Genomic DNA, 9941 nt, shown 5'->3' with positions numbered 1-9941 from the left:
CTGAGTAGAGCGGGCTCTCTGCCCCCCACCCCGCTTCTGGAGCCAGCCCTGCTTGGCACCAGCAGGAGATAGGGAAGGGAGCTCGGGCCCCCCAGCCACTCTGGCTGGGCCAACACCACAATTGTTTTTCCACCTGGAGCGTCCAAGGAGCGGCTGGCAGCCAGGCTTGTGAGGCGGAGGCTGGGTGAGAGACCAGCAGGCACAGAGGAGCCAGTTTCACCCCGGGGTGCTGGGGCAGGGGTCTATTGGATAGCGCTGTTCAGGGACCACCGTCCTTGACAGCCAGTGAGTGACCCCATCCTGATGGCAGTGATTTCTTGGGGTTAGTGAGAAGCAACTCAGCCCTTTGTAAGGCATGACAAGGATGCCTGGCGCCCAAGAAAGGCTCCAGAAGACAGAGGTTTTGGTTTTCATTGCAGCCTGGGGCCAGCCTCACCTCTGATATCTGTGGCTACCCGGCGTGGGCCTCTGAGCCTCCACATACCACGGTCGCCACAGGCAACAGTCCACACAGAGGGGCAGAGGAGGGGACTCTTTCCTCCCTGCCCCTGATCTTGGAGAGGACTTGGCCCTGAGCCCTGGAGAACTCTCCCACCCCGGCAGACACAGGAACTGCGGAGCTCCACAGCCCACGTCCCATTGCTCATCACCACACGGGAGAGAAACGGCAGGGATAGGAAGCCTGGGTCACCCCGTGCAGCTGGACTGACGTCCAGTGGAGCCGAGGTGTGGTCAGGCCACGCTCCCCGGGGCCCAGCTGTGGGAACAAGCTGTCCCAGGCCCTGGCTGCTGTCCTTGCAGTTGTTTGGAAGCAAGATCCGGCGCCGTTCTAGCTCCCACCCTGCCCTGGTGTGGGGCCCAGCTCCTGGGCCTGGCTGCCCCTGGAAGACCCTCTCTGGGCTGCCATCTTTCTCCTTGGCTAAAGTTCTGCTGTGCCCTTCCACCTTGAGGGCCCAGTTGACCAGGGAGCTTTGGGTGGGAGGCAGAGGCAGGGAGCCAACATCAGCTTAGAACCCACCAGGACTCCCAGGCCAGCCAGGACTTTTATCCCCCAGGGCTGTCAGGGTGTGGTGTGTGCAGGTGGCCACACATATGGCTCACTAGTGGAGGTGTCTCCCTGCACAGCAGCCCCACTGCTATTCCATCCCAGCTCTGTCCTCACCCAGAGTGAGTACAGGCTGGGCGCGGGCTGCGTTCCCCAGCACAGGGCAGGGGCAGAGGGACCCGAAGCCTGGGGAAGGGGCTGGCCCAGAGAGGTACCAACCAGTTCAGCCAGGAGCTTGCTTGCCCAGGCTGAGGCCTGTGTGGTAAGGGATCGTGGTGGAAGCTGAGCAGTCGCGGGGAAATGAGAACCTGACACCACCAACTGAATGGGGTAGAGGTGAGCTGTGCCCACAAACATGAAGGGCCAGGATGCAGCTGGTGCCAGACACAGAGGATGTGGGACCAGGGGTAGGGAGGGGGGCATGTTGGGGGGGTATCACGTTCCCTCGTGTATTGGCTTCCAGTCCTTGCAAACCTGCAGGTTTGATGCACTCCTAAATGATACTGGTCATTGCCAGGCTGTCCCAGCAGGGCAGGTGAGCCGGGAGGGAGGGGAAAGCAGGTGGAGGTGGGTCAGGGCTCTGTTTGGGCATGAATTGGAGAGTGAAGCCTGCTGTGGGGCCAGTGCCAGGGGCTGGCAGCCAGGGCGGGTACCACATCCTGCTGCCCCCCAGTTGCCAGCAGCAGAGGATGAGAGAGGCTGCAGATGCTGAGCTGGTCCTTTTCCAAAGGATGCTTGGACTAAAACCAGCTCAGCAAGCTCCCTGCGGTGGCTAGACATATGAAGGTGCTGGGCAGGGTGGAGGTGGCGCATGCAGAGTGTGTGTGGGGACCTCCAGCCAGCTGGCAATCAGAGGTGAGAGCCAGGGAGCCAGGATCAGGAGTCCCCAACTGGGACAGAGCTCCTCTCTGGGAGGGCTGGTGACATCCAGGCAGGCCATAGCCTGGGACCCCCCCGCCCCCCACCTGATGCTCTGGGTTCAGGGCGCCCTGAGGTCCTGAGCCATCCTCAGGGCTGTGCTGGTTGTGGAGGCAGCCTCGTGGGTTGGCACCCAGGTCTCATGCCTCTGGCACTCTCCCGCCAGTGACTTCAGTGCCTTCCCGTGGAAATAAAGCAGGGAGGGTCAGGTAAGGGAGAGAGAGCAGGGCCTGGGCTTGTGCTCGGCCCGTGGGGATGACCTGCTGCATGGACTTTCAGCAGCCTTTCCCCTGGGGCGTCAGACACGCGGTGGGGACCTGGAGGCCTGGCCAAAACGAGGCACGCCAGCCGTCAGCGTGCAGATCCTCCAGTTCCGAGTTGGAACGGAGGCAGGGACACTGGGGAGCTGCTGGCTGGTGAGTCTGCCCTGTGCGTGTCACTGGCCCCAGATGCGTTCAGGCCCATCCTTGAGCAGCTGGGCCAAAGCAGCATCTGCACTTCCCGGGGACCCTCCCAGCAGAGGGCACAGGGCAGGCCTGGGCCTGGGAAGCCACTCCAGCATGAGAGGGCTTCCTGGAGAAAGAGACATGTGAGACAGGCCTTGAGGAGTAAATAAAATATCCCTGTGTGAGGCACAGCACTCTAGGTAAATGGAATGGCATGTGCAAACCTCAGGGGCATGCAGGAGTTTAGTATCTTCCAGAAATGGTAGGTAGGCAGAAGCTGGAAGCCCAGGCGACTGAGGACAGAGGTGGAGTACTAGTTTTTCTGGTGCCTTCTCCCTATTCTAGGTCCCTCTCCTGTTTCCAGCCACCACTTCTCTTTGGGCAGCCGAAGAGGTATACATTTGTACTGCCGCTCACTAGCTCTTGAACCAGTTTTTCTGAGTTTTAGTTTGCCTGATCGATAAAATGAGCTTGAGCCGCCTTTCTCTCAGAACTGTTGTGAGCTAAAAACACCTATGCAGGGCTGGGAGTGTGGCCTAGTGGTACAGTGCTTGCCTAGCATGCACTCATGAAGCCATGGGTTTGATTCCTTAATACCACATACAAAGCTAGAAGTGGTGCTGTGGCTCAAGTGGTAGAGTGCTAACCTTGAGAAAACTCAAGGACAGTGCTCAGGCTCTGAGTTCAAGCCCCAGGATTGGCAAAAACAACAAGAGGAAGAAGAAGAAGAAGAAGAAGAAGAAGAAGAAGAAGAAGAAGAAGAAGAAGAAGAAGAGAAGGAGGAGGAGGAAGAGGAGGAGGAGGAGGAGGAGGAGGAGGAGGAGGAGGAAGAAGAAGAAGAAGAAGAAGAAGAAGAAGAAGAAGAAGAAGAAGAAGAAGAAGAGGAAGAAGAAGAAGAAGAAGAAAAGAAGAGGAGGAGGAGGAGGAGGAGGAGAAAGAAGAAGAAAAAGAAGAAGAAGAAGAAGAAGAAGAAGAAGAAGAAGAAGAGGAGGAGGAGGAGGAGGAGGAGGAGAGGAGGAGGAGGAAGAAGAAGAAGAAGAAGAAGAAGAAGAAGAAGAAGAAGAAGAAGAAGAAAAGAAGAGGAGGAGGAGGAGGAGGAGGGGAGGAGAAGCAGAAGGAGGAGGAGGAGGAGGAGCCACCTACACTGAGCTAACCTCTCTCCCAGGGACTGGTAGAGTAGGAACCCAGCCTGGAGAAACAGAGAACAAAATAGAACATCATCATAGTGAGTTTCTTTCCCTCCTCCTCCCCTTCCAGGCCCTTGTCCAGGCTGAGTAATGGTTTAGGAACCTGGAGACTTTCCTTCCAGTCACAGCCTCTCTGTGTAATCCCAAAGGGATCCCCCCTCCTTCGTGAGCTGTGTCCACGTCTGTGGAGTGGTGTTGCTGGGAGGAACCTTACAGAGGATGTCTGCATGCCGCTCCTTTCACTCAGGGTGTGCCCACACAGCTGGCTGGGCCCCTCTGCTCTATTCAGGTAGAAAGCGTAAGCAGGCGAGGAGACGCTTCCCCTGCACTACCACATCAGATCCAGGGCCCATGGGCTGGACTGCAGACCCAGGCTCACAGTTCCAGGCCAGGCTTACGGCTGACATGTGGCAGCTATTGCAGAGCTTGGTGGCAGCACCTGCTAGTGTCACAGCTCTTGAGTGGCTCCGGTGTCCGTCCCTCAGCCCTATAGCGCTGGCGTGAGAGCTCTCAGGTCTGCCCTGTCTGGGCTCCTTGTGGTCGGGCTTGGCAGCTCCCCGAACTCTTCCAGCCACCAGGGCCTCTTCACCTGCTGTCTTTCTTTGCTTTGGTTCTTGGGCCCATCTCACCTCTGCTTCTCTACCTTTGCCTCCCTTTGGCCTCTCTCTACAGGAGAGCAGTGGTTACTGATGCTTCTGCCTCCACGGCTTCCTTCATAAGTCATAGCTGCTTTTGCTTTTTGTACCCCAATGCCTATAGCCAGAGAGGGGGCGTGGCAGAGGCATCTCCTCCAATCACAGCAGCCCTTCATGCAAATTAGGGCTGCGTTTGCACCAATCACAGCACTCTCCCTGCCGTGGGTCCACCAGAGGAAGCGCGCCCCCTCTGGCCGGGGTGAGAACTGCGTCTGGGTCATCCCGAGGCTCCAGGCTGGTGGAGCAGAGCCTCAGCTTTCTGGGCCACAGCCCCACTGGAGCTTGTCCTCCACTGTGCAGCTGCTGCTGCTGTGTCCACAGAGGGACGGCCCAGTGTCCCAGACCGCCAGCTGCCACTGGAGGGCCTGCTCGGCAGACAGCTCCCCACCCACCCGAAGGCCTGTGTGGTGTTGACAGCAAAGACCCAAGGACAGCCCAACACAGTACTACAACGTCAATACAACTGGACAGTACTGCATAATGCTTTACTCTGCTTAACTCCCCCCAGGCCCAGGGTGAGGAGTCTCCTGTCTGGCCCTCTGGGTCAGCAGAGGCCAGGAGGAATAACACCCAGTAAGATCCCAGAGCTTCCGCAGCTTCGTATCTTTCCAGGTTCTTCCTAGAATTTCTGATCAGGAGGAGGGATCCCAAGGTATAGGCCGGGGAGGGAGTGGAAAGCATGCAGGGGTGTGTAGTCCAGGAGTAACAGCATGAGGAGCGGGGCTGTCCAATCTCAGAGGCGCCCACCTGGCTTCTGCCCAGCTGGCTGAGAGCTCCTGTCTCCGGCCCCCTTTCACCGTGGCCTTTCCCGTCTCTCTGGCTCCTCAGGAAGGTATCAGTCCTAAGATAGAGATAGCAGGGCCTCGTGAAGCCAGGGGAGACTGGCGATGAGGCCAGGGGCATGGGAGCTGCGGCTCTTGGGGCCAGCATCCTGTTACAAGAGCCCCAAGGTTCTGAGCTTGCAGGCTAGAGCCCCACTCCTACTCTGGGGTGACAGACTACCCCCAGTCAAGCACTTGAGGGGGTCTTGTGGTGGCCGTAGGCCATGGCAGGGGCCAGGCTGGTCAGTTCACAGTGGGTTCTACTTCCTGAGAGTTCTGAGAACAAAGCTTGCCAGGCCTCTGGCAGTGACAAACTGTGTGCATAACAAAAACTGTCCATCAAAGGAAAGGCGGATGAACAAAATGTGATCTGTCCATACAGTGGAATATTATTAGACCAAAGAAAGGAAAGAAGCACTGTCTGTATTCCAGTTGGATAGACCTTGGGGAGGAAGAGAAGACGCCACATTGAATGTGGTTCTAGGCAAATCCATTGAGGCAGAAAGGGCTGGGCTGCAGCGGGCTAGCAGCTGAGCCGCGATCGTGGTGATGGTTATGTATTACTGCAAATGGACTGAAAGTACAGGCAGGTACACCTTACATGGCAGATTTGTGCCGTTTGTGAGTTATCTCCCGATGGAGACATTTAAAGCAATGGTGTTCATTGGCTAAAAATGAGGGAGCTGGTTTTAAACAACAAAGTCCTTTGGAAATTATGACAATAAGATGGATGGCCTTGGAGTTAGTGTGCAAGTGCCTGTGTGTGCAGTGCCCTCTAGGCCTCAGTTTCCCTAAGTGTGACATAGGGGTCCCTGCTGTGCTCCTTCCGGCTTGGCAGCATGCAGTGTGCAGACAGCCTGAGCTGCAGGCTGGAGCCATTGTCTCCAGTCATTGCCCCATGTTGTGCTGGTATTTGCAGGCATCCCCAAGATCCAGAAGATTCACAGGGTCAAAACTGTTTGCGTAGCAATCCTCAGACATTCTTTGGCCCTTTCCCTGTGGCCACTCAACATGAATGAAGTGTAAAGCGTGAGTCAGGGGCATGGCACAGTCGTACCCATCTTCATGAAGCTGTGCTATGCCACTGCCAAAGCCAAGCAGTCATTCACCTTGACACTTAAACTCTTAGTTCTAGTCTCGTAGAGCTGAGTGCGGTGGTGACCGGGCCTGCGGTCCCCAGGCTCAAAGAGGATGGTGGTGTTTGAGGCCAGCCTGGGGAGGCCAGCCTCCATGCAGGAGGTCCCTGTGTAATAGGGACACAAGAAGTAGATCAAGTATAATTGTCTCTTGGAAAATCTCGGGGTTGTTTGAGTTGAGTGAATTAGTAAACTATGTTTATGTGGTCGTGGGCCTTTCCTTGAAAATGAAAACAAAAGAAAACAAATGAAATGAATTGTCACCTCAGGGGAAACAACTGACAGGAATTTGTTGCCAGTGATAAAATTCCAGCTTTCAAGTGGAAATTCAAATGTTTGGAAAGCTTGTGTGAGCCTCGGGAGTCAACACTCCCCGACTTTTCGCTAATGAGATTAACAGCCAACTGTGGCTTTAGTTCCTGCCCGGGCCCTCAGTGAATGAATGGTCCCCCCCACCTCAGGGGCCACTGCGGTGCTGTTGCAAAACCAAGCTGGGGTCAGCCAGCCAGGAACAAGGTCAACTGCTGGATTCTCAAGTAACAAATAGGAATGTGTCATTCATGTGGTTGCTGATTCCATGTGACCACATGTTGAGTTTGGGGATGATAGCAAAGGAAAATATTTATAATTAATTATACGAAGCAGCTATTAAAATACTCTACCCTTCCCAGACTCCAGATCTGCACAAAGCCAGAGTTTCTCCACACAGTTCAATGAAAGCCCATTTCGTAACGGAGAGACACAGCAGCTGTTTTCAGTTAAGCCAGGCACTGAAGAGATCTGAAGGAAAAAAAATTCACAATTTCACTGTTCATAATGATTTTTCTAATCTGAAAAACGGCGGCTATTTATTTTACAAGACGTTCTTTTACGTAAAAGTGTGGGTCTTACCACTTAGAAATACATTGATAAGCAAACATTTCGACAACCTTTTCTGTGTCAGTCTCTTGTAATCATTCCTCTGGCGGTGGGTGTGAAGGTTTTTGAAGCCCTCAGTGCCCTGAGCACTTGGGAAGCTGGATTGCTTCTCCAGGGCGCCCCGCGGGAGGCTTAAGAGAAGCTAACTCTAAAATGGTGTGGGTGGTCATTCATCTGAAATTCACATCGAACCGGGCACCTTGTATTCTATTTACAAAGTCCATCTTGCAACCTGACAGAGTGGGGCCAGGCTGAGCTGTTCTGTGGAACTGGGGACACGGCAAGGAAGAGATGTGTTCTAGGAAAGAGAGAGTGTCTCCCCAGAGGTGGACTCACAGTAGCGGGACAAGCCCAGCGTCCTGCCGCTGGCCGTGGCACTGGGAGCCCATGCCCTTGACCGTGACCCTAGAGCCCACAGTTGGCCCTTCTAGTCCTTTCACACTACAGGCTGAGGCAGGTTGGCCCAGAGCCTGGCATGGGAGATACTCCCCAGGAAACTTCCTTCCTTCCTGGCCAGGATAAGGAGCAATGGGGGGAAGGGATAGCCAAGGAGCAAAAAAACAAAGGCCCCTTGTGTGAGGGGGAGGGCGCAGGCTGGGGGGAGGGCTGGCCTTGTCTGCACAGGGATTGGGGTCACCAGTCTGCTGAGCAGGCCTGGACTGCCCCTGGCTGCCTGCTGCGTGGAGGCTTGGCTGTTCAAGCTTGGGTGGGGGTGGTGAGCTCTCAGCCGTCTGAGCTGGGCAAAGAGGACAGGACCAGAAATGGCCTCACCCTGCCACACCTCCTGCCCTGCCACCACTCAGATGGGGGTCCTGGCGGGATAAGTCAGATGGTTTGGGGTCCCCTCAGGCGGCCCAGGTCAGGACTGTGTGGGGATACAAGGCTGGGCTGGAGGGACCCTTCCTCAGAGAGGCTGTCCCGGGAAGAAGGCTGCCTGGGTGGCACGGTGCGGCTCTGTGGGTTCGTAAGAGGAGTTCCTCAGGACGGGCGTAGGAGAAGGCAGGGAGGCGCTGCCAGCTGCTGGCGCCAACAGCCCAACACACATGACTTCAATTGATAAGGAACGCGCAATAGCCAGTCTGCTTTTTATTTTCCTCTCGCTCTGCGCGGTGTAAGAGCAGCAGTTATTCAGAACTGCAGTTATTCGGAACTGTCCCGGGCACGGCCGGCTCCCAATCCCAGCTGCCTCCCAATCCCAGCCGCGTGTGCTTCTCATTAGCATATTTGGATGATGTTGATTGCACTGGGGATGGAATTGATCGGGAGAGCCCGCCCTGCAGGCGGCCTGGCCTGCTGGATTCTCCCACAAGCACATGTTTGGGGACGTGGTGGGGGAGTCTGTGGGGGATTGGGGGACGGATGTGTCCATCGTGATGGTGGGAGCGGCTTACGCCAGCCCCTTTGCCCGCGGGCAGTGTGTTTCACACTGCCAGTGGCTTCTCCTGTGGCTCTGAGGACCAGGGGGACGTCACTCTGCTTTCCCAGAGGCCCATGTGGTGTCCTCATGGGGTGTGAGTGAAAACGGGGCCCAACGCGGACCCCAAGTGAGATGCTTCTGCCTGGTAAGTTCGTACATGCAATGCCACATTTCCTGGTTATTACTGAAAAGACGTGGTTGTCCACAGCAGGGGTTTTGGAAAGTGACCTGCTGGAAGTCTGTGCCCGTCTTGGTGCCCGCCAAGGAGGGACTTCGAACGCCAGGCCAGACCCGGATGACCAGGTGTGGGGAGAAGAGGACAGAGCCTGGGTGGCAAGCGTGGTGGCAGAGGGGCGAGGAGGAGGAAGAGCTTGCTGGCACCCAGTCCTGTGCTCTGCGCAGTGTGTCTCTGTCGGTGTCACCCTCACCGTTCCCCTCGGGGACAGCCCAGCGGGTGCTGCAAGCCGTGACTACCTCGCTGGCCTCTGTCACCTGTCTGTACCATCAAGGGGGGAAGGGGTGGGGGAGGGAGCACTGGCACCAGATGAGGACTGGTGACCCTAAAGCAGACCCTCGCAGGGGGACAGGCACCCCTTCCCCAAACAGATGCCAGGATAGCTAAGATTGACCCCAAAGGACCATAGCCTCAATGGGGCTGCCAACTTCCTGGGCTCCTTCTCTTACACAGAGCAGTCTGTATCCTCTTCCTCCTCCCCTCCTCCTCCTCCTCCTCTTCCTTCTCCTCCTCCTCCTCTTCTTCCTCCTTCTTCTCTTCCTTCTCTTCCTACCTCCAATAGCTAAGAGGCTTTTTTCCCCTCATTTCTCCCTGACATCTTACTATTGCTTTCAAATAAACTTCCCTCTGCGCCTTCTTCGGCCTCATCATTCTTTATTTGGTAGAGATGAAGACTTCAAGAACCCTAGATGGTATCACTAGCTTTTTCACTCCGGGCTCTACCATTTGCACCACAGTTCCATTTGGCTTTTTGGTGGCTAAATGAAGATGATTTTTCTCTTAGATTTTCCTGCCTGAGCTGGCTTCAAACCAGGATCCTCAGATCTCAGCTTCCTGAGTACCTGTGATTACAGGCGTGAGCCACTGGCAACTGGGTTATGCTGTGACCCAGAAATGGCAGAAGTTCATGGTACAAAGGGAAAGCAGGTCCAGGAAGCCCTCACAGACTTGAACCTTCCTGGGTTTGGGCCTCTGACCCCTCAGAATGAGGAATCGGATTAAAGAGGTTCTTTTCTGTCCTTGCCTTGAGATGTGTTGACTTTCACTAAGCCATGCTAAGACCCATGCTGTCTTCTTCATTTGCTGCCATACTGAGCCAGAGGCTCTTCTGGCATCCAAGGGT

This window comes from Megascapheus bottae, chromosome 33, assembly GCF_031878675.1.
Source record: "Megascapheus bottae isolate mThoBot1 chromosome 33, mThoBot2.hap1, whole genome shotgun sequence".
Classification (NCBI taxonomy): domain Eukaryota; kingdom Metazoa; phylum Chordata; class Mammalia; order Rodentia; family Geomyidae; genus Megascapheus; species Megascapheus bottae.
The sequence above is the reverse complement of the archived record's forward strand: the minus strand, read 5'-3'. Positions refer to the sequence as shown.